At 47.7% G+C, this 25,081-nt stretch overlaps 2 non-coding genes across 2 annotated transcripts; one reads left to right on the top strand and one right to left on the bottom strand.

Annotated features, from left to right (window-relative positions):
• Positions 1-23,699: 23,699 nt before the first annotated feature.
• On the bottom strand, positions 23,700-23,772 carry TRNAK-CUU (transfer RNA lysine (anticodon CUU)). The gene has a single exon. It is a non-coding gene; the product is annotated as a tRNA-Lys (tRNA).
• A 163-nt stretch (positions 23,773-23,935) lies between these two features.
• TRNAG-GCC (transfer RNA glycine (anticodon GCC)) lies at positions 23,936-24,006 on the top strand. The gene has a single exon. It is a non-coding gene; the product is annotated as a tRNA-Gly (tRNA).
• The last annotated feature ends 1,075 nt before the right edge of the window (positions 24,007-25,081 follow it).

Here is a 25,081-nt window from a genome sequence, read left to right as displayed (position 1 = left end):
ACAGTCGCTGCAACATGTGCAGAGTTGAATTCCACCGGGTAGGCACATCGCATTTTAGCCGGTGAAGTGGCAGGCCCAACGACTTCTGTAGAGATGTAAGTCGCTGAGCTGCGGGATGCGAACGGCGGAAGTGAGCACACAGCGACCGTGCCCTCTGCAGAAGGCCATCTAGTCTGGGATAGTGGGCTAAAAATTGCTGGACAACCAGGTTCAACACGTGAGCCATACAAGGCACGTGTGTGACATTGCCCCGGCGAAGGGCCGCACCCAGGTTTGCAGCATTGTCGCACACGGCCTTCCCTGGTTTCAGGTCCAGTGGAGACAACCATTCATGAAATTGGTTCTCCAGAGCTGACCACAACTCCTCAGCTGTGTGACTCACATTTCCCAGACATTTCAATGTAAAAACCGCCTGATGACGTTGAGCCCTACTGCCAGCATAGTAAGGAGGTGTGCAGGATCCCTTCTGCGCAGTTAGAAAGCTTGTGGCATGACCAGACAGGCTTTGGGTGCAGGTGGAAGACCGAGAGGAGGTTGAGGAGGCAGAAGCAGTGGAGGAACTTTGACATAAAGAGGATTGACGCACAACTCGTGGGGACGGCAAGACTTGGACAGCAGCCCCTTGTCCTGCTGTCACCATAGTTACCCAGTGCCCAGTCAGCGACATGTAACGCCCCTGTCCATGCCTACTCGTCCAAGTGTCTGTGGTGAAATGCACCCTGTCACACACAGAGTTTCTCAAAGAAGCGGTGATGTTGTGTGCGACATGCTGGTGGAGCGCAGGCACACCTTTCTTTGAGAAGTAGTGCCGACTGGGCATCTGGTACTGGGGCACTGCGACGGACATAAGGTCTCGAAAATCCTCTGTGTCCACCAGGCGGAAAGGCAGCATTTCTGTAGCCAAGAGCTTGCAGATGGTGAAATTCAACCTCTTAGCTTTCTCATGGCTAGGAGGAAATGGTATTTTACTTGTCCACATCTGAGGGACCGAGGGCTGGCTATTGTGCTTAGACGGGGTTGATAAGGGTGTCCCTGGCAAACTGCCGGTCTGTGAGGAAGATGCAGGCGGACATGTTAGGTTGCCTTGATCTAAAGGTGGTGCTATCGATGTCGGACAGCGCTCAACACCAGCTGGTGTTACCACCTCCAAAGAAAATGATGACCTGCCAATCACGCTGGCTGTTGCAGGTAAAGAGGTGGCAGGTCTGCGCCCCAAAACAGGTGTGACTGCTGTCCCCCCAGTCACAGAGGATGAAGAGGCCGCGGATGCACAAGATATGGCAGACGGTGATTGGCCCGGCCGGCTAGGCCGCATTGTAGCACACTGAGCTTCCCACTGCAACTTATGCTTCATGTCCATGTGCCGGTTCATGCATGAAGTACTCAAACTATGTATTTTTTGGCCTCTACTTAGCTTTTGCTGACAAATGTTACAGATAACACGAGTTGGGTCATCTTTATCGATCTGAAAAAATGCCCAGGCTATGCAAGGCTTAGCACCCATGCGACCTGAAGAGCCACCACGACTTGTGGTGAGAGGCAGAGTTGTGTTTGAGGATGCAGTTGTTGACGTGCTTCCAGTACTACGTCTCTGTCCAGGAAGGCGCAACCTGACCTCGTCGTCACTAGCATCTTCCTCCACCTCCTCTGCTGACCTCATCTCTTGGCTGACTGTGGGTTGACAGTAAGTGGGATCTCCGACCTCATCATCATCACCCTGTGCGTTATCACACCCGTCGTCCTCAGAGCCAACCTGTTCCTGCCCTGACAAAAAACTAAAGTTGTCGCTCCAATCAGGTATTTGAGTCTTATCATCGTCTTCCTCATTGTCTCCACCAACAGGAGTTACAGTTTGGGAATGAGGGTCTACATTATGGTCAGAACCTTCTGCGTCTGGTCCTGGATGCGACTCATAAAGATTCTGGGCATCAGTGCAGATCATTTCCTCGTCTGGATTCACAGAAGCGCTGGAGTCGACCTCTGATTCCCAGGCTATAGTATGAGTAAACAGCTCTGCAGACTCAACCATCTGTTCTACCTCATACTCAGACGGGCAGCTGGAGATTTGGGAGCTGTGAGGAAGCAAGTGCGATTTGGGTGACACCTTTGAGGACTGGAGTATTTGTGATGTTGAAGTTGATGTGGAGGAGAGCCCACTTAAAGGAGCACTTGATATCCGTTGAAGCACCTGCTGTTTTTGTGCCTCATCTGGAATTTGTAGCGATTGGCGTGGCCGTAAGAAAGGGATCTTATCACATTGTCCGCTAAAAGAAGTAGACATTTTAGTTTGGCTGGAAGATGGTCTTTCTTCTGCAGATGTTACTGTTGCTTTAACACCTACCCCACGGACACAACCTTTTTTCCCCTTCCCAACACGCCTATTCCCCTTTCCACCAGCAGCAGGCCTTTTTCCACTCATTTTGGTGGTTAACTAATTCACAACTCTGGAGTTGTTTGCACAAAAAAACAATGGATGGTAACCGAGCAGAGCTGAGTGGCCAAACTGTGGTATTAGGCCAAAACTATTGGCTGGGTTAGATGCAGAAAAAACTTATTTTGAATTTGCAACCTGATGGAGGTCAGTATAGATGGACTAATAGACCAAGTCCCACACACCGCTAGAAGCCCAACTATTTTTTCAGAGCTAGATGCAGAAAAAAATTATATTCAATTTGCAACCTGCTGGAGGTCAGTATAGAAGGACTAATAGAACAAGTCCCACACACTGCTAGAAGCCCAAATATTTTTTCAGAGCTAAATGAAGAAAAAAATTATTTTTAATTTGCAACCTGATGGAGGTCAGTATAGATGGACTAATAGACCAAGTCCCACACACTGCTAGAAGCCCAAATATTTTTTCAGAGCTAGATGCAGAAAAAAATTATTTTTAATTTGCAACCTGATGGAGGTCAGTATAAATGGACTAATAGACCAAGTCCCACACACTGCTAGAAGCCCAAATATTTTTTCAGAGCTAGATGCAGAAAAAAATTATTTTTAATTTGCAACCTGATGGAGGTCAGTATAGATGGACTAATAGACCAAGTCCCACACACTGCTAGAAGCCCAAATATTTTTTCAGAGCTAGATGCAGAAAAAAATTATTTTTAATTTGCAACCTGATGGAGGTCAGTATAGATCGACTAATAGACCAAGTCCCACACACTGCTAGAAGCCCAAATATGTTTTCAGAGCTAGATGCAGAAAAAAATTATTTTTAATTTGCAACCTGATGGAGGTCAGTATAGATGGACTAATAGACCAAGTCCCACACACTGCTAGAAGCCCAACTATTTTTTCAGAGCTAGATGCAGAAAAAAATTATATTCAGTTTGCAACCTGATGGAGGTCAGTATAGATGGACTAATAGAATGATGCTATGCCCAAAAGATTTTACTTCACTAGGTGCAGTAAAAAAATTGGTATTCTATACACAGGTGTTATATCTTGCAACACAGATAGGCTACTCCACTGACTAACACACTCTGCAATAGGCCAAAAAGGATTAGCTTTGCTAGATTCAGCCAAATGCTGTGAAAAAAACTTGCACAGCACTGGCACAGACCTGCCTGGCAAAAACTGATAGGAACTGATGTAACCTAGTCCTGAAAAGGACTCCAATTACAATTAGTCTTTACTCCCACAACCTATCTATTTAAGAGCACAGACCTCCCTGATAAAAGTCGTAGGAAATGCTGTAACCTAGTCCTTAAAAGGACTGCAATCACAACTATTCCCTACTCCCAAGCTATCTGTATATTTGTGCGAAAATTGGCTTGAAATTAACAAGGTATGGCGCACACAGCAACAGTGGTGCCGTCTAACACGCAGCTGCAGCAGTGAGAAAATGGTGGCGACGGGGAAAATGGCTTGGTCTTATAGGGCAAGGACATGTGACATACACTGCCAATGACACATGCCCTTGCTTGTGTGAAAAAAAGCACTTCGCTCCGTGTGTGCGCTGCTGATAGGCTGACAGATTGCACCTCCCCACTGCAAATGCGGGAAAGAGCAAAAAAAATGGAGATCTTCATTGTTCCTGCAGAGATCCATCCCCTGCCCCTCCCCCCACCCCGCTGTACACTCAAACTGCGTATTAACATTAATTTTCATCATTACTGAGAAAAAATCCAGTTATGATTTTGGTGCACGAACAGTTATCGAACATAACCTCGAACAGCCGAATTTTTCTCAAATTGTTCGTGTTCGCCGAACGGCTCGAACACCGCCCAAAACAGCTCGAATTTGAGATTGGCGAACAGTTCAAGTAGAACAACGCTCATCTCTAGTCCCAAAGCATCTGCCGTGCCCTCAACAACGCAGTTACAGGGAGAGTCCACCTGACAACGGACACGTGGACAAGTGCTTGTGGCCAGGGACGGTACATCTCTCTGACGGCACACTGGGTAAACATAGTGGAAGCCGGGACCCAGTCTGACCTTGGGACGGAACACATCCTCCCCACACCGAGGATTGCGGGCCCTATGTCAGTCAGAGTTGCCCCCACAGTGTACAGCTCCTGCGCATCCTCCTCCTCCTCCTCCTCATGTTCAGCCTCCATCTCAGATATCACCACATCAGTTACAAGCCGCAAGTATTGCAGCACTGCCTCCGCCAAGTGGCAACAGGCTGTGCTGAAACTCATAAGCTTAGGTGATAAACCTCACACTGCTTGTGAGTTGTGGACAGCTGTGAAAGAGCAGGCAGATCTGTGGCTGAGACCGCTGAACCTACATTCCGGCATGGTCGTGTGTGACAATGGCCGTAACCTGGTGGCGGCTCTGAGGCGAGGTGAGATCACACACGTACCATGCCTGGCTCATGTGCTTAACCTCGTGGTTCAGCAGTTTCTTAAATCGTACCCCGAGTTGCCAGATCTGCTCGTGAAAGTACGCCGCCTGTCAGCTCATTTTCGCAAGTCGGCTACAGCTTCCGACGCCCTTGCTGTGTTGCAGCAGCATTTGCAGCTTCCGGCACACCGACTGGTGTGTGATGTCCCCACACGTTGGAACTCTACCCTCCACATGTTGCAAAGGATTTGTTAGCAGAAGAGAGCAGTTGTGGAGTACCAGCTGCAACAAGGCCGTCGATATTCAGGTCAGACTCCACACATAAGACCTCAGGAGTGGACCTGGATGTCTGACATATGTACCATCCTGACAAACTTTGAGGAGGCCACCAAGATGGTGAGTGGCGATGACGCCATCATTAGTGTCAGCATCCCACTTGTCTGTCTTTTGCAACGCTCTCTGCAGAGAATTAAAGAGGAGGCATTGCAGCCAGAGTATGATGAGATGGATCAAGAAGCCGTAGCGGGCGATTACACACAGCCCAGCCTCATCTCATCCCAATGTGCAATGGGGGACAATGAGGGAGAGGAGGAGGAGGAGGAGGAAGAACAGGAGCTGCTATCATGTGTTGTAGACGGTAGTACCTGTACAAGTGTCATACCGTCGGTTCAGCGTGGGTGGCCTGAGGACAGAGGGGAGGAGGAAGAGGAGGAGGAGGAGGAGAGCATGGTCAGTCGTCATCTTGGTGAGGACACGGAAATCTTGCTCGTTACCAGTCTGGCACGCATGGCTGACTTTATGTTACGCTGCCTTAACCGTGACCCTCGCGTTGTCAAAATGTTGGGTGACAGTCATTACTGGTTGATGACACTTGTAGACCCCCGCTACAAGGAGAACTTTCACTCTTTTAATCCTGAGGTGGAGAGATCTACAAAAATGGGGCAATACCAGAAGGCCCTTGCTGCAGAACTCTTAAAAAAATTCCCATCTGAACACGCTAGCGGCAGAGGTCACAGTTCGTTGCCCAACCAAGGCATACAGGCGAGAGAGATGCAACTCCAATCCAGCAGAGGCAGGGGAACACTGTCAATGTTCTGGGACAGTTTTCTGACACCCGCCCAGCTTATAGGCCCTGAGGCGCGGGGTACTCTCACAAGGAGTGGAAAGTTTCAAAAGATGGTGAGGGAGTACCTTGCCGATCGTACCAGCGTCCTCCGTGATTCCTCTGTGCCTTTTAATTATTGGGTATCCAATCTGGACACTTGGAATGAACTCGCTCTCTACGCATTGGAGGTCCTGGCCTGCCCTGCCGCTAGCGTGTTATCGGAGCGTGTTTTTAGTGCCGCTGGGGGAATTATAACTGATAAGCGCACTCGCCTGTCAACTGACAATGCTGACAAGCTGACCCTTATCAAAATGAACAAGGGCTGGATTGGGCCAGACTTCTCATCACCACCAAATGACAGCAGAGTAACATAAAGTTAAATCCACTGTGTTATTTCGGGAGGTGTATTCACATGCACCGCTTCACACCAACACATGGGTATACGCTTCCACTTTTCGGCTGTTTAATCTTCTTCTCCTTATCCTCAGCCTCCACCACCACTATACCACCAGGGTGCCAGCATTGCAAGTTCCTCCGTCCTAATTTTTGGCAGCTTTTGCTGGGAAAGCATAAGCAAATACCATGGGACACCCACTCCCCAATAATGGGACCTATGTTTGTAATATGCTGTACTGCATGGCTCTTGTAAGGGGCATTGCAAGTTGCTCCATCCTAATTTTTGGCAGCTTTTGCTGGGAAAGCATAAGCAAATACTATGGGAGACCCACTCCCCAATAATGGGACTTATGTTTGTAATATGCTGTACTGCATGGCTCTTGTAAGGGGCATTGCAAGTTGCTCCGTCCTAATTTTTGGCAGCTTTTGCTTGCAAGGCATAAGCAAATACTATGGGACACCCACTCCCCAATAATGGGACTTATGTTTGTAATATGCTGTACTGCATGGCTCTTGTAAGGGGCATTGCAAGTTGCTCCGTCCTAATTTTTGGCAGCTTTTGCTGGGAAAGCATAAGCAAATACTATGGGAGACCCACTCCCCAATAATGGAACTTATGTTTGTAATATGCTGTACTGCATGGCTCTTGTAAGGGGCATGGCAAGTTGCTCCGTCCTAATTTTTGGCAGCTTTTGCTGGGAAAGCATAAGCAAATACTATGGGAGACCCACTCCCCAATAATGGGACTTATGTTTGTAATATGCTGTACTGCATGGCTCTTGTAAGGGGCATTGCAAGTTGCTCCGTCCTAATTTTTGGCAGCTTTTGCTTGCAAGGCATAAGAAAATACTATGGGACACCCACTCCCCAATAATGGGACTTATGTTTGTAATATGCTGTACTGCATGTGACGCGCCCCCTGGGCCGTGTGTACACGTGTGTGGGATACCCGGTGCCGGGTCTCTGGGGTCTGTAGTCTCCGTGGCGGTGACCCGGTCCCGTGGCTCAGGCTGGTCAAACCAGTGGCAGTCTTTCTTAGGTTTTGAGGTGAATTGTCCAACTGCGCCACCCGTGGATTGCGGTCAGGGAGTACCACCGCTGCAAGGCAGACCGCAGAGGCTGGTGTTGTGTGCGCAGCATAGAATGGGATAACTCCCCTTGGGAGGAGTATAGCCTCAGGGCAGTGAGTGTGGATGATGGGGGTGATGGTGCACGAGCGCAGCAGGAACGACTCAGAGTCTTTGCAGTGCAGTTCAGGGTCTTTATTGATGATTAGTGTTGAGCGATACCTTCCGATATCAGGAAATATCGTATCGGATTGGATCGGGCCGATACCCAAAAAGTATCGGATATCGCCGATTCCGATACCGGAAACCAATGCAAGTCAATGGGACACAAATATCGGAATGAAAATAAACCCTTTCTTTCCTTGTAGGTTAATTCTACATGAAGTAAAACAACTAAGAATAATGTAGAATGACATGAAAAGCCGGCAATTCATCAGCGGCATTCACCGGTACCCGACAATTTACAACAGAAAGAATAGAGCTTCACACATAGATTAGATAGATAGAAACATGTCAGTCACATATATATGAAGTACAGTGACAGTGTTGCTTACTGTACTTGTCATTTAGTGTAAAGGATTTATTAAAAAAAATATTAGTGTTTTCGTGCACCGTCTCTTTAAAAAAGCCGGCCGGCAATTCAGCAGCGGTACCCGACAATTTATAACAGACAGAATAGAGCTTCACACATAGATTAGATAGATAGAAACATGTCAGTCACATATATAAGAAGTACAGTGACAGTGTTGCTTACAGAACTTGTCATTTAGTGTAAAGGATTTATTTAAAAAAATAATAGTGTTTTCATGCACCGTCTCTTTAAGAAAGCCGGCCGGCAATTCAGCATCTGTACCCGACAATTTAGAATAGAAGGAATAGAGAATCACACATAGATTAGATAGATAGAAACATGTCAGTCACATATATATGAAGTACAGTGACAGTGTTGATTACTGTACTTGTCATTTAGTGTTAAAATAAAGGATTTATTTAAAAAAAAATTGGCGTGGGGTTCCCCTTAATTTTAGGCTCTAGCGGAGGTTAAGCAGACAGCTGGGGCAAATGTTTGAAGCCTGGGAAGGGGGTAATACCCACGGAGCTTCCCAGGCTACTAATATCAGCCCCCAGCTGAATACCTAGCCTTTACTAGCTATTAAAATGGGGGACCCCCCCAAAAAAATGACGTGGGGTCCCCCCTAATTTAATAGCTAGCACAGGCTAGGCAGACAGCTGGGGGCTGATATTAATAGCCCAGGAAGGGTGCCATGAATATTGGCCCCCTCCCAGGCTAGAAACACCAGCCGTCAGCCGCCCCAGAAATGGCGCATCCATAGGATGCGCCAATTCTGGCACTTAGCCTCGCTCTTCCACGCTGCCCTGGTGCGGTGGCAGGGGGTAATAGGGTTGGGGTTGATGTCAGCTTATAATGCCAGCTGACATCAAGCCCAGGTTAGTAATGGAGAGGCGTCTATAAGACACCCCCATTACTAACCCCATAGTCAAAGTTAAAAGAAAACACAAACACCCAGAGTAAAGTCCTTTAATTGAAATAAAGACACAATTCTTTATTGTTCTAAATTAAACCATACTTACCATCACGCCCATTCCAGCTGAAGCCAACGATCTCCTGCAATAAAAGAAAAATAATAAAGCAACCTCATCCTTACCTTTCGATGGTTCCCAGGACAGCTCCAGCTCTGCTACATCGAGATGACAGGCTGGACCGCAGCAGAAAGCTGCCATCCAGCCTGTCATCCCGCAGACACTGAGAAGCGCAGGCATGCTTGCGCTCCTCAGTGTCTCTCTGTGACGTCATCCAGATGAGCCGAGTTCATGTCCAATGAACTCAGCTCACCTCATGCACGTCACTGACAGCGTGGGAAAATTCTCCTGCACTCAGCGCTTCAGCGTGAGAATTCTCCCACGCTGTCAGTGACATACATGAGGTGAGGTCATGTCCAATGAACTCAGCTCACCTCATGCACGTCACTGACAGCGTGGGAAAATTCTCACGCTGAAGTGCTGAGTGCAGGAGAATTTTCCCACGCTGTCAGTGACGTACATGAAGTGAGCGGAGTTCATTGGACATGACCTCGGCTCATCTGGATGCCGTCACAGCCAGACACTGAGGAGTGGAAGTATGCCTGCGCTTCTCAGTGTCTGCGGGATGACAGGATGGATGGCAGCGTTCTGCTGCGGTCCAGCCTGTCATCTCGATGTAGCAGAGCTGAAGCTGTCATGGGAACCATGGAAAGGTAAGGATGAGGTTGCTTTATTATTTTACTTTTATTGCAGGAGATCGTTGGCTTCAGCTGGAATGGGCGTGGTGGTAAGTATGGTTTAATTTAGAACAATAAAGAATTGTGTGTTTATTTCAATTAAAGGACTTTTTTCTGGGTGTTGTGTTTTTTTAAATACTTTACTAGAAATTCATGGTGGTCATGTCTAATATTGGCGTGACCCCATGAATTTTGGGCTTAGGGCCAGCTGATAATGCCAAGCTGGCCTTAACCCCTTTATTACCCAGTGAGCCACCGCACCAGGGCCCTGGATGAGTTGGGTACAGCGCCAGAAGATGGCGCTTCTATGAACGCGCCATTTTCTGGGGCGGCTGCGGACTGCAATTTGCAGCGGGGGTGGCCCAGAAAGCTTGGGTCTCCCTGCGCTGCGGATTCCAGCCCCCAGCTGCCTAGTTGTATCTGGCTGGGCACAAAAATAGGGCGAAGCCCCACGCATTTTTTTTTAAAATTATTTCATGAAATTCATGGAATAATTAAGAAAAAAAGGGCTTCCCTATATTGTTGTGTCCAACCAGGTACAAATAGGCAGCTGGTGGTTGGGGGCAGCCCATTCCTGCCTGCTGTACCTGGCTGGACACAAATATAGTGCGAAGCCCCACGTCAATTTTTTTTTAATTATTTCATGAAATAATTTTTTTAAAAAAGGGCTTCCCTATATTGTTGTGTCCGGCCAGGTACAAATAGGCAGCTGGTGGTTGGGGGCAGCCTGTTCCTGCCTGCTGTACCTGGCTGGACACAAATATAGGGCGAAGCCCCACGTCAATTTTTTTTAAAATAAGTCCTTTATTTTAACACTAAATGACATTTGAGGAGTTAATAAAGATGCAGTCCCTAAATTATTATTTATTTTTTAATTAATTTTTCCCAAAACTTTTGACGTGGGCTTCGCCATATTTTTGTATGCCAGCCAGGTACAGCATCCAGCTTCTATGAACGCGCCATTTTCCGGGGTGGCTGCGCACTGCAATTTTCAGCGGGGGGAGGGGGGGGGCAGAAAGCTTGGGCCTCCCTGCGCTGCAGATTCCATCCCCCAGCTGCCTAGTTGTACCTGGCTGGACACAAAAATAGGGAGAAGCTTCACGTATTTTTTTTTTTTAATTATTTCATGAAATTCATGAAATAATTAAGAAAAAAAGGGCTTCCCTATATTGTTGTGTCCAACCAGGTACAAATAGGCAGCTGGTGGTTGGGGGCAGCCCGTTCCTGCCTGCTGTACCTGGCTGGACACAAATATAGTGCGAAGCCCCACGTCAATTTTTTTTAAATCATTTCAGGAAATTCATGAAATAATTTAAAAAAATTGATGTGGGGCTTCGCCCTATATTTGTGTCCAGTCAGGTACAGCAGGCAGGAACGGGCTGCCCCCAACCACCAGCAGCCTATTTGTACCTAGCCGGACACAACAATATAGGGAAGCCCTTTTTTTCTGAATTATTCCATGAATTTCATGAATTTAAAAAAAAAAAAACGTGGAGCTTCGCCCTATTTTTGTGTCCAGCCAGGTACAACTAGGCAGCTGGGGGCTGGAATCTGCAGCGCAGGGAGGCCCAAGCTTTCTGGGCCCCACCCGCTGCAAATTGCAGTCCGCAGCCGCCCCGGAAAATGGCGCGTTCATAGAAGCGCCATCTTCTGGCGCTGTACCCAACTCATCCAGGGCCCTGATGCGGTGGCTCACTGGGTAATAAAGGGGTTAAGGCCAGCTTGGCATTATCAGCTGGCCCTAAGCCCGAAATTCATGGGGTCACGCCAATATTAGACATGACCACCATGAATTTCTAGTAAAGTATTTAAAAAAAACACAAACACCCAGAAAAAAGTCCTTTAATTGAAATAAACACACAATTCTTTATTGTTCTAAATTAAACCATACTTACCATCACGCCCATTCCAGCTGAAGCCAACGATCTCCTGCAATAAAAGAAAAATAATAAAGCAACCTCATCCTTACCTTTCCATGGCTCCCACGACGGCTCCAGCTCTGCTACATCGAGATGACAGGCTGGACCGCAGCAGAACGCTGCCATCCAGCCTGTCATCCCGCAGACACTGAGAAGCGCAGGCATACTTCCACTCCTCAGTGTCTGGCTGTGACGGCATCCAGATGAGCCGACAATGAACTCGGCTCACCTCATGTACGTCACTGACAGCGTGGGAGAATTCTCCTGCACTCAGCGCTTCAGCGTGAGAATTTTCCCACGCTGTCAGTGACGTGCATGAGGTGAGGTCATGTCCCATGAACTCGGCGCACCTCATGCACGTCACTGACAGCGTGGGAGAATTCTCACGCTGAAGCGCTGAGTGCAGGAGAATTTTCCCACGCTGTCAGTGACGTGCATGAGGTGAGCTGAGTTCATTGGACATGACCTCGGCTCATCTGGATGACGTCACAGAAAGACACTGAGGAGCGCAAGCATGCCTGCGCTTCTCAGTGTCCGCGGGATGACAGGCTGGATGGCAGCGTTCTGCTGCGGTCCAGCCTGTCATCTCGATGTAGCAGAGCTGAAGCTGTCCTGGGAACCATGGAAAGGTAAGGATGAGGTTGCTTTATTATTTTACTTTTATTGCAGGAGATCGTTGGCTTCAGCTGGAATGGGTGTGGCGGTAAGTATGGTTTAATTTAGAACAATAAAGAATTGTGTCTTTATTTCAATTAAAGGACTTTTTTCTGGGTGTTTGTGTTTTTTTTAAATACTTTACTAGAAATTCATGGCGGTCATGTCTAATATTGGCGTGACCCCATGAATTTCGGGCTTAGGGCCAGCTGATAATGCCAAGCTGGCCTTAACCCCTTTATTACCCAGTGAGCCACCGCACCAGGGCCCTGGATGAGTTGGGTACAGCGCCAGAAGATGGCGCTTCTATGAACGCGCCATTTTCCGGGGCGGCTGCGGACTGCAATTTGCAGCGGGTGGGACCCAGAAAGCTTGGGTCTCCCTGCGCTGCAGATTCCAGCCCCCAGCTGCCTAGTTGTACCTGGCTGGACACAAAAATAGGGCGAAGCGCCACACATTTTTTTTTTTAATTATTTCATGAAATTCATGGAATAATTAAGAAAAAAAGGGCTTCCCTATATTGTTGTGTCCGGCTAGGTACAAATAGGCAGCTGGTGGTTGGGGGCAGCCCGTTCCTGCCTGCTGTACCTGGCTGGACACAATTATAGGGCGAAGCCCCACATAATTTTTTTTTAATTATTTCATGAATTTCCTGAAATAATTAAAAAAAAATTGACGTGGGGCTTCACACTATATTTGTGTCCAGCCAGGTACAGCAGGCAGGAACGGGCTGCCCCCAACCACCAGCTGCCTATTTGTACCTAGCCGGACACAACAATATAGGGAAGCCCTTTTTTTCTTAATTATTCCATGAATTTCATGAAATAATTAAAAAAAAAAAAACGTGGAGCTTCTCCCTATTTTTGTGTCCAGCCAGGTACAACTAGGCAGCTGGGGGATGGAATCTGCAGCGCAGGGAGGCCCAAGCTTTTTGCCCTCCCCCCCCCCGCTGAAAATTGCAGTCCGCGGCCGCCCCGGAAAATGGCGCGTTCATAGAAGCTGGATGCTGTACCTGGCTGGCATACAAAAATATGGCGAAGCCCACGTCAAAAGTTTTGGGAAAAATTTATTAAAAAATAAATAATAATTTAGGGACTGCATCTTTATTAAGTCCTCAAATGTCATTTAGTGTTAAAATAAAGGATTTATTTAAAAAAAAAATGGCGTGGGATCCCCCATAATTTTAGTCTCTAGCGGAGGTTAAGCAGACGGCTGGGGCAGATGTTTGAAGCCTGGGAAGGGGGTAAAACCCACGGAGCTTCCCAGGCTACTAATATCAGCCCCCAGCTGAATACCTAGCCTTTACTAGCTATTAAAATGGGGGACCCCCCAAAAAAAAATGACGTGGGGTCCCCTCTATTTTAATAGCTAGCAAAGGCTAGGCAGACAGCTGGGGGCTGATATTAATAGCTCAGGAAGGGTGCCATGAATATTGGCCCCCTCCCAGGCTAGAAACACCAGCCGTCAGCCGCCCCAGAAATGGCGCATCCATAGGATGCGCCAATTCTGGCACTTAGCCTCGCTCTTCCACGCTGCCCTGGTGCGGTGGCAGGGGGTAATAGTGGTGGGGTTCATGTCAGCGCCAGCTGCCATGAAGCCCAGGTTAGTAATGATGGCCGTCTATATGACACCCCCATTACTAACCTACAAAGTGTTAAAAAGAAAAAACACACTACACCCAGAAAAAAATAATTTATTTGAAATAAAACACCATTTTATTTAATTCTTAGTTTACTAAAAAAAAAATAGTTACCTGTCCATGTTCCTGCGCTGATCTCCCATGCACAGCTGTCACATCTGGAGATGGTGACAGCTGTGCATGGCTGCTGTAAGCTCAGGCTGCCGGGAACACGTCCGCTCCCGGCAGCGGGAGCCACTGACTGAGGTCACCGGAGTGCATTCAGGCAGCGCAGCTCCGGAGACCTCCTTTACGGCAGTGCTGTACCGTGGGAATTTCTCACGATACAGCAGTGCCGTAAAGGAGCTAACCGGAGCAGCGCTGCCTGAACTCCGGTGAACCCTTACGGCCCCGTCATTCTAGCGGCGGCAGCGGTTCAGAGCGGTCACATTCTATGTGGCTGCTCTGAACTGGAGATCTTCGTGGGACACTCGTGGACTACTACGGAGGGGTAAGGATAAGGTTGTGGTTTATTATTTTATATTTTATTACAGGAGATTGATGGCTTCGGGGAATTAGGTGTCTTGGTGAGTATAGGTGTAGTTTTTTATTTTTTACTTTATTTTAGGTGGCGATCGGCGGGGACAGGTAATGTATGAACTAATTTCTTTTAGGTAACCACTGGCCACCAATGACATGTATTTAACATTTATTGGGGACACAGTAGGGCAATTTAAATAGCAGGATCAGGCTGATGGGAACTACTGCTCCCATCGAGCTGATCCTGCTGGCAGGAGTGGACGGGGGACAGACATAGGCCGATGGGAGTAGTAGTGTCACATCGGCCTATGTCTGCCCGCACACACACCCGCACACACACCCGCACACACACACCCCGCACACACACCCCGCACACACACACACCCCGCACACACACACCCCGCACACACACACACCCCGCACACACTAATCATGACGGGTCCGGGAGGTGAGGCTGACCTGTGCGGCCGTGGGAAAGTTGATGTGAGTTCATGCAGTCAAGCATGAACTCACATGAACCCTCTAAGGGCACCGCGGCTACTTCAAATGAACAGCTGATCGGCATCACCTGATACCTCAGCTGTTCATTTGAAATAACCGGCGGGAAAGCGCAGCACAGAACGGGAAAGCCGGCGGTGAAGTCTTTTCACTGCCGGCTTCCCCGCCCGGGTCCTTCGCTCCTTGGTGCTGCGCTCCCCGCCCGGTCCTAATTTACGATCGGGATGGGAGGTGGCGAGGGGAGCGGAGGATCGGGGTGGGAGGCTGCGGGGAAGCAGTATGGGGCTGCGTGATTGTTTAAAAGCCGGCGGCTTTTTACCGCGCGCCGGCTTTTAAACAATCAGGAGAATTCTCCCACGCTGGGATGGCATTCTGATGACAAGCTGGATCGCGCTGCCATCCAGCTTGTCATCCTTCAGAGACACTGCAGAGCGCAGGCATTATGGGAACTTCCGATTCCGGTATTCGATATTATAAAAGTATCGGAATTAAGTATCGGAATTCCGATACAGTGAATATCGGCCGATACCCGATATTTCAGTATCGGAATGCTCAACCCTATTGATGATTATAAGGTAGACCCTCCCGGGAGTACTGGCTAGCATAAGAGGCCTGGTCAGTCTGTGAGCAAGCAGGAGTTCCCCTGGCCAGGTGGAGTTGTAGGCCTCCCCGTCTGTCTGCACTCTTCCTGGCTACCTTGCTGTAAGCGGATAGAAGTAGCCCACGTCCCAGAGTGTACCGTGTAGTGCTCACCCGTATGGCTGGTGACTTGGGGCCTTCTGTTAGCCTCCGCTCCACGACGGCGGTGCTGGTCCCTTGCTTGTGACTGAGCCTCCGGGCTTCTATGGCCAGAGGACCTGAAATCCCCTGCCGGCTGGTTTCTGCTGCTGGATATATAAGTCCTCACAGCTTCAGACTCCTGTGTCCGGTTCCTATTGTCTTCTGCCAGGGCGAGCTCTGCTCAGCTTCCAGCCCCTGGTCTTTAGCTCCTAGCTCCTACAGAGCTCCTTGCTGTTACTTTCCCTTGCTCTCACTCTGACTCTGACTGTTCTCTGACTCACTCAACCACGCCCCAGATCCAGTTTATAAGGGCAGAATTCTCCCCTCCCAGGACTGGGGCAGGAGGATGTTGCATGTTTAAGGGATCCTGACCAGGAAACCTCCCACTTGCTCTCCGACGTAATATCTCTATTACTGTGGTGACCAGACCCATGGGGTGCCACACATGGCTCTTCTAAGGGGCATTGCAATTCCTCATAATTTTTGGAAAGCCTTCCTTTCACTGCTTAGGCCAACAGTGCACGGGAGACCCAGTTGCTATAAATCGAAAAAAAGGTTTAGTTAATGCCCTCTGACCTCCATGTCATTTCCAAGGGGCATTGAAGTGGCTGGAAATTTTTGGTAGGCATTGCACTCACTGTATGCCCTATAACTGTGTAGCCGAACCGCCCCTTTTGTTACAGAAACATATCCTACAAGACATATCTGGTTGACTGGCCTGATATTGATGTGAATGGTCCCTGTTCCTCCTGCTCTTTCTCCTTTGCCACCACCTCATCCATCATTTATCACCTGAAGCTTTGTTTTAACGGGAGTCATAGAACTGGGATAGTAGCAGGAAAACATCCAGCAATCCTCGGAGGAGGTAGGATATGCGCCAAAACGCGGACCACCTCAGGCCTAGCCGCTACTACATACATGCGCTTGCATTCCAAGAAAACAAAGCAGATGCTAACTTCTATCATCATCATCATGCTCCTCACCTAGGCACTCTCAACTCCCCTGAAGGAGAAGCCAGGGCCCACCGGAGGAGTCTGGTTCTCTGGTGGGCTCGTCCAATGCTGCCCTAAAGCAGGCCAGGCTAAGAAAAGTGTGGGGGAAGGTGACAGGAGAAATCAGGACGGCTGGGGACCGAGTATGGACACCTGGCCGCCACCTGGCAGCTGGGGACCGAGCGTGGACACCCGGCCGCCGGGCGGCTGGGGACAGAGTATGGATACCTCGCTGCCGAAGCGGCCATGAGGTAGTGGCCAGCTTCGGCCTCCTCCAAACTAAAAGGCCCCATTTCAAGTGAAAGCTAGCAGTATGGTATTGCAGCCTGCGGGTGGGTGGGTGGTTGGCTGCATATTTTCGCTTGCATTGCAAGGAATTGGGGAGGTACAATTGAACACTGCCCTGAGACAAGGACTTGCACGGGGATAGTTGCAAGTCTGCATCTTCTGATGCGGCAAGGATCACTTCTGATGGGCACACTTTTAGACAGTGACCTGGGGGTCAGAGATGCTTCCAGGGGTCTTCCCCATGCTGATCCCTTGTCTTTTCAGCACTGTATGCATGTGTCACACAGCACATGGCCAGATAAGGTTGCAAAATGTTAAAATTACATTTCCCGGTGAACGCATTTGTCACGGTTGAAAGCAATACAAAAGTGCAAAAACGCATGAAAAATGCTACTTGTGAACATAGCCCAAGGTGTGGAGGAGTATTTTTGTTTTTGGTTATTTATTTTACCTTATACACAAGTTTTTACCCTGGAAAGGAAATTCCTTAACATATTTCACAGGAAAACCGTTTCAGTTTCGTTTTTGAACGTTTTATTGTGAGCCCGCAAAAGTGGCTTAATACCTCTGACCACGTTGTTGACAGCAGTGACCTGGGGGTCAGAAATGCTTCCAGGGGCGATCCCCATGCTGCCCCCATGTCTTTTGAGCACTGTCACTATCGTTTTGGGCACTTTTTAGGCTTTCTACAGACTGCCGGGGGTGCTGCCGCAAAAATGCTCGGGTCTCTCATAGACTAACATTGGGTTCGTTGCTCGGGTCGAGCACCCGAGTATCACGGTAAGCTCGGCCCGAGCTTCGAGCACCCGAGCATTTTAGTGATCGCTCAACACTATCAGTCGTCATGTTGGTGAGGACACGGAAGTCTTGCCCGTTACCAGTCTGGCACCCATGGCTGACTTTATGTTACGCTGCCTTAACCGTGATCCTCGCATTGTCAAAATGTTGGGTGACAGTCATTACTGGTTGATGACACTTTTAGACCCCCTCTACAAGGAGAACTTTCACTCTCTTATTCCTGAGTTGGAGAGGTCTACAAAAATGGGGCAGTACAAGAAGGCCCTTGCTGCAGAACTATTAAAAAAATTCCCATCTGAACACGGTAGCGGCAGAGGTCACAGTTCGCTGCCCAACTAAGGCATACAGGCGAGAGAGACGCAACTCCAATCCAGCAGAGGTAGGGGAACACTATCAATGTTCTAGGACAGTTTTCTGAGACCTGCCCAGCTTACAGGCCCTGAGGCGCAGGGTACTCTCACAAGGAGTGGAAAGTTTCAAAAGATGGTGAGGGAGTACCAGCGTCCTCCGTGATTCCTCTGTGCCTTTTAATTATTGGGTATCCAAGCTGGACACTTGGAATGAACTCACTCTGTATGCCTTGGAGGTCCTGGCCTGCCCTGCCGCTAGCGTGTTATCGGAGCGTGTTTTTAGTGCCGCTGGGGGAATTATAACTGATAAGCGCACTTGCCTGTTAACTGACAATGCTGACAAGCTGACCCTTATCAAAATGAACAAGGGCTGGATTGGGCCAGACTTCTCATCACCACCAAATCACAGCAGAGTAACATAAAGTCAAATCCACTGTGTTATTTCGGGAGGTGTATTCCCATGCATCGCTTCACACCCACACATGGGTATACGCTTCCTCATTTCGGCTGTTTTTTGCTCTTCTCCTTATCCTCAGCCTCCACGACCACTATACCACCAGGGTGACCGTGGTCCATGTTGCCAGCATTGCAAGTTCCTCTGTCCTAATTTTTGGCAGCTTTTGCTTGGAAGGCATAGGCAAAGACTATGGGAGACCCACTCCCCAATAATGGGAATAATGTTTTTAATATGCTGTACTGCATGGTTCTTGTAAGGGACATTGCAAGTTCCCCCTTCCTAATTTTTGGCAGCTTTTGCTTGGAAGGCATAGGCAAAGACTATGGGAGACCCACTCCCCAATAATGGGAATAATGTTTTTAATATGCTGTACTGCATGGCTCTTGTAAGGGGCATTAAAATCATCTTGTTAAGCTACTGTGACCTCCACGTCTCTTTCAAGAGTCGTTAATATTGTCTTTTTATTCCACTGCGACCTCCACCACTCTTCCAAGGGGCATTAAAAGCGTCTTGTTAAGCTACTGTGACCTCCACGTCTCTTCCACAGGGCGTTGACATTGTCTTTTTATTCCACTGCAACCTCCACCACTCTTCCAAGGGGCATTGATATTGTCTTTTTATTCCACTGCGACCTCCACCACTCTTCCAAGGGGCATTAAAACCGTCTTGTTAAGCTACTGTGACCTCCACGTCTCTTCCACGGGGCATTGATATTGTCTTTTTATTCCACTGTAACCTCCACCACTCTTCCAAGGGGCATTAAAACTGTCTTGTTAAACCACTCTGAACTCCACGTCTCTTCCAAGGGGCATTAAAACCATCTTGTTAAGCTACTGTGACCTCCACATCTCTTCCAAGGGGCATTAAAACTGTCTTGTTATAACACTCTGAACTCCACGTCTCTTCTAAGGGGCATTGAAACCATCTTGTTAAACCACTCTCAACTCCACAGCTCTTCCAAGGGGCATTGACATGTTGTTTTTAATTACCTCTAACCACCACGACTCTTGCAACGGGCATTGCATTTCCTCCTAATTATTGTCAGCTTTTGCTTTTCAATGCATAGGCGAACACTAAGGGAGACCCACTCCCCAATAATGGGTAGAAGGATTTTAATACGCTGTAATCCACGTCTGTTTCAAGGGGCATTGCAGTGCCTAATAATTTTTGGAAAGCCTTCCATTCCCTGCTTAGGCCAACAGTGTACAGGAGACCCAGTTGCTATAAATGGAAAAAACGGTTTAGTTAAGGCCCTCTGACCTCCATGTCACTTCCAAGGGGCATTGGAGTGCCTCGAAATTTTTGGTAGGCATTGCATTCACTGTATGCCTTATAACTGTGTAGCTGAACCGCTCCTTTTGGTACAGAAACATATCCTACAAGACATGTTTGGTTGGCTGGCCTGATATTGATGTGAATGGTCCCTGTTCCTCCTGCTCTTTCTCCTTTGCCACCACCTCATCCATCATTCATCACCTGAAGCTTTGTTTTAACGGGAGTCATAGAACTGGGATAGTAGCAGGAAAACATCCAGCAATCCTCGAAGGAGGTAGAATATGCGCCAAAACGCTGACCACCTCAGGCCTAGCTGCTACTACATACATGCGCTTGCATTCCAAGGAACAGAAAGCTAAGGAGGTGGATGGCCTCATGATCATGAATAATTTACTCGTTGTGTAGGAGGCCGACCACTGCTGCTGTCTACCTTCTGAACGTTGTGTTGAAGCCTGATTGACCCAGGACCCGCAATCCTCTATGTCTGGAGGACGTGTTGCATCCCAGTGTCCAACTGTGTTCCGGCTTCCACAATATTAACCCAGTGTGAAGGCGTCAGTGAGATGGACCATTCCTGGCCACATTCACTTGTCCACGTGTTTGTGGTTAGGCTGTCCTTCCCACTAAATGCACTGGGGAGGGCACAGGTAATGTTTTGGTATGCGCGCTTGTGTATAAGGCGCACCGGGGCAAATAGGGGCGGCTGGGGACTGTTTATGGACACCCGGCCACCCCCACGCGGCTGGGGACTGTGTGTGGGCACCCGGCCGCGGGGCGGCTGGGGACTGAGTATGGACACCCGGCCGCCCCCTGGCGGCTGGGGACCAAGCGTGTACACCCGGCCGCCGGGCGGCTGGGGACTGAGTATGAATACCAGGCTACCGATGCAGCCATGACGTGGTGGCCAGATTCCACCTCCACATGCCTAAAAGGCCCAATTTCAAGTGCAAGCAAGCTAGCAGTATGGTATTGCAGCCTGGGGGTGGGTGGGTGGCTGGCTGCATACTTGCGCTTGTATTGCAAGTTATGGGGGAGGTACAATTGAACACTGCCCTGGGACAAGTACTTGCACGGGGATAGTTGCAAGTCTGCATCTTCTGATGCGGCAAGGATCACTTCTGATGGGCACACTTTTAGGCAGTGACCTGGGTGTCAGAGATGCTTCCAGGGGTCTTCCCCATGCTGTTCCCATGTCTTTTTAGCACTGTATGCATGTGTCACACAACACATGGCCAGATAAGGTTGTAAAATGTTAAAATGACATTTCCCGGTGAATGCATTTGTCACAGTTGAAAGCAATACAAACGTGCAAAAACGCATAAAAAATGCTACTTGTGAACATAGCCCAAGGTGTGGAGGAGTATTTTTGTTTTTGGTTATTTATTTTACCTTATACACAAGTCTTTACCCTGGAAAGGATGTTCCTTAACCCCTTTCCGACCTGGTCAGTAATAGTACGCACCAGGTCGGGAAGGCCTGTTCAGCGGGGGCTCCTGCGGTGAGCCCGCACTGAAGCGAGCACATGTCAGCTGATTATTGGAATCGCAATCCACCCGCGGCTGTTAACATGTTAAATCTCTGACAGTGGCATTTAACTCGCGCTTCCGGGAGTCCTAAGCCCCGCCCATCAGTGACCCTGTCACATGATCGCGGGTCACCAATGGGTGGGCATGACAACTCAGGGTCTGCAGCAGACGCCTGTGGTTGTCATGTCTCAATTGCTATGAGCGCCACCTAGTGGACAGCGCTCATAGCAAGTGAGCATTTCTCCTGCATACAAGCGATCTGCTCATCGCTTGTATGCAGTAGAAGCAATCAGACAACTGCTGCTTCTAGCCTCCTCTGTAGACTATAGAAGCAAGCAGAAAGTGTAAAAAAAAGTTTTTAAAAAAATAAAAAAAATAAAAAATATATAAAAGTTTAAGTCACCCCCCTTTCGCCCCATTCAAATAAAATATATATATATAAAAAAAAAACCACATACACATATTTGGTATCGCCGCGTTCAGAATCGCCCGATCTATCAATATAAAAGAAGAATTAATACAATCAGTAAACGGCGTAACGAGAAAAAAATTTTAAACGCCAGAATTAAGTTTTTTTGGTCGCTACAACTTTGCAATAAAATGCAATAACGGGCGAAAAAACATCGGATCTACCCCAAAATGGTATCAATAAAAACGTCAGCCCGGCACGCAAAAAATAAGCCCTCACCTGGCCCCAGATCCCGAAAAATGGAGAAGCTAAGGGTCTCGGAAAATGGCGCCATTTTTTTTGTTTTTTTTAGCAAGCTTTGGATTTTTTTTTCACCACTTAAATAAAAAAGAACCTATACATGTTTGGTGTCTATGAACTCGTAACGACCTGGAAAATAATGATGGCAGGTCAGTTTTAGCAATCTGTGAACGTGGTAAAAAAAGGACCCAAAAAACAACTGTGGAATTGCATTTTTTTTGCAGTTTCACTGCACTTGGAATTTTTTTCCCATTTTCCAGCACACGATATGGTAAAACCAGTGATGGTGTTTAAAAGTACAACTCGTCCCGCAAAAAATAAGCCCTCACATGGCCATATTGAACGAAAATTAAAAAAGTTCTGGCTCTGGGAAGAAGGGGAGCAAAAAAGGAAAACACAAAAACAGAAAGACCCATGGTCGTTAAGGGGTTAACATATTTCACAGGAAAGCACTTTCACTTTCGTTTTTGAACGTTTTATTGTGAGCCTGTAAAAGTGGCTTAATACCTCATTGTTGACAGCAGTGACCTGGGGGTCAGAAATGCTTCCAGGGGCGATCCCCATGCTGTCCCCATGTCATTTGAGCACTGTCACTATCGTTTTGGGCACTTTTTAGGCTTTCTACAGACTGCCGGGGGAGCCGCCGCAAAAATGTTTGGGTCTCCCATAGACTAACATTGGGCTCGTTGCTCGGGTCGAGCACCCGAGTATCACAGTGAGCTCGGCCCGAGCTTCGAGCACCCGAGCATTTTAGTGCTCGCTCAACACTACTGATAAGACAATCATTATCCCCTAAAGAAATTCTATAACAGATAATTATAAGCCAAAAAAACATGACTTGATCCCCTTGTTGTTGGATTCTGCAAAACAACTGATCGCTCTACATTGGAAACAAGAATCTCCCCCTACTCACTCCGAATGGATAAATAAAGTAAACATGATTAGACGCTTAGAGGAACTCACCAGCTGGGAAACCTATACCCATCCCAAATTTTCTAAAGTTTGGAGCCAACGGAGCCAGGAGGTTTAATTCTTTCCTTGCCCCCCCCCCCTAGAAAACCATATCAATCTCCTAATATGATATTCTTTCTATTCTTAGTCCCTATTCTTATCCCTTTTCCCTTTTGTTTACACCCATCCACTCCCTCCACCCTTCTGCGAATAAAGTACTCCCTTGGTCGAGAGTGTTTATCAACCTCTAACTTTTTTATGTCACTAAGCTTTAAGAGACCTACTATTCCTTTATAGGATTATTTGTCTGCAATTATTTTATTTTATTTTATTCCATATTCATATGTCTTTACTCATATGTCATGGGCTACGAGCTTGTTTATGCTGTTGTCCTTATTCAGTTTTTTTCCGTTTTTTATGTTACTATGTTCTTTTAATGTAATGTAATGTATGCAGCACAGCTCCTTTTCTCATTTGCTGACCATTGCAGCGCATCTCTTCCCTCATTGACTTTGCAGACACTTGCGAAAACATTGGGCACTTGCTGCTTTTCTTTCGCTTCCCATCCTTTTGGGCCTTCCCTGCCCTTTATCCTGCAGGGCTATGCTGTTTGTCATGTTTTGTAGCAAGCAGAAGGGGGCAGTTCGTAAGGGGTTATCTTGGTTGACAGTGGTTAGCATAAGTAGTAAAAGGCAGCAATAAGCAACCACCCAACGTGGGGCTCGAACCCACGACCCTGAGATTAAGAGTCTCACGCTCTACCGACTGAGCTAGCCAGGCTGCAGACACGCACTGAACAGCACCGCACCGCACTGCACCGTACTGCACCACACCGCACCACACCGCACCGCAAGAGCTTCATGTGGTCAGGTCGGGCGATGGTGGCTGTCTGATCCTGGGACCTGCATCTGGCAGGCACCACTGACATGAAGGACTCATCCAAGCATTGGTGGTTCAGTGGTAGAATTCTCGCCTGCCATGCGGGAGGCCTGGGTTCGATTCCCGGCCAATGCAACACAGCTCTTTTTCTCATTTGCTGACCATTGCAGTGCATCTCTTCCCTCATTGACTTTGCAGACACTTGCGAAAACATTGGGCACTTGCTGCTTTTCTTTCGCTTCCCATCCTTTTGGGCCTTCCCTGCTCTTTATCCTGCAGGGCTATGCTGTTTGTCATGTTTTGTAGCAAGCAGAAGGGGGCAGTTCGTAAGGGGTTATCTGGGTTGACACCACGGGCCTAGGTGGTGTGGAGATGGGACCCGGTCCTATTTGTCTACCCTTTTATATGCATTACTTCAACTTTGATATACAGTAAGGTTTTTAATATAGGCAGTATAGGTACCGTCCCAATTTAGGGTCACCTTGCCGCTGGTGGGACGGCTTGTATACTTTTTTTGATCAAAAATAGTTCACTAAGTACCCTATATTTATTATGCAACTTTGCTTTACATTTATATATAATGATGGTAGGGTATGAGATATATTTTTGTCTTTTGTAGGTTTTGCTTCTTTTTGCTAGTGTGAACATGCTCCTATTTCTTGCATGTCTACCATCTTAGACCTCAGTTCACATTGCTTGGTTTTTTGTCTTGTTTGCATTCTGTGCAATTTAAGGGTGTGGCATCCCCTTTGTTGAGCTGATTGGTATATATGTAGCTTACCACGGGCCTAGGTGGTCTGGAGTTGGAACCCGGTCCTATTTGTCTACCCTTTTATATGCATTACTTCAACTTTGATATACAGTAAGGTTTTTAATATAGGCAGTATAGGTACCGTCCCAATTTAGGGTCACCTTGCCGCTGGTGGGACGGCTTGTATACTTTTTTTGATCAAAAATAGTTCACTAAGTACCCTATATTTATTATGCAACTTTGCTTTACATTTATATATAATGATGGTAGGGTATGAGATATATTTTTGTCTTTTGTAGGTTTTGCTTCTTTTTGCTAGTGTGAACATGCTCCTATTTCTTGCATGTCTACCATCTTAGACCTCAGTTCACATTGCTTGGTTTTTTGTCTTGTTTGCATTCTGTGCAATTTAAGGGTGTGGCATCCCCTTTGTTGAGCTGATTGGTATATATGTAGCTT

Source organism: Phyllobates terribilis, unplaced genomic scaffold (assembly GCF_046119375.1).
Source record: "Phyllobates terribilis strain yellow unplaced genomic scaffold, ASM4611937v1 Scaffold_5__5_contigs__length_657084704, whole genome shotgun sequence".
NCBI classification, from domain to species: Eukaryota; Metazoa; Chordata; class Amphibia; order Anura; family Dendrobatidae; genus Phyllobates; species Phyllobates terribilis.
The sequence above is the reverse complement of the archived record's forward strand: the minus strand, read 5'-3'. Positions and strand labels throughout refer to the sequence as shown.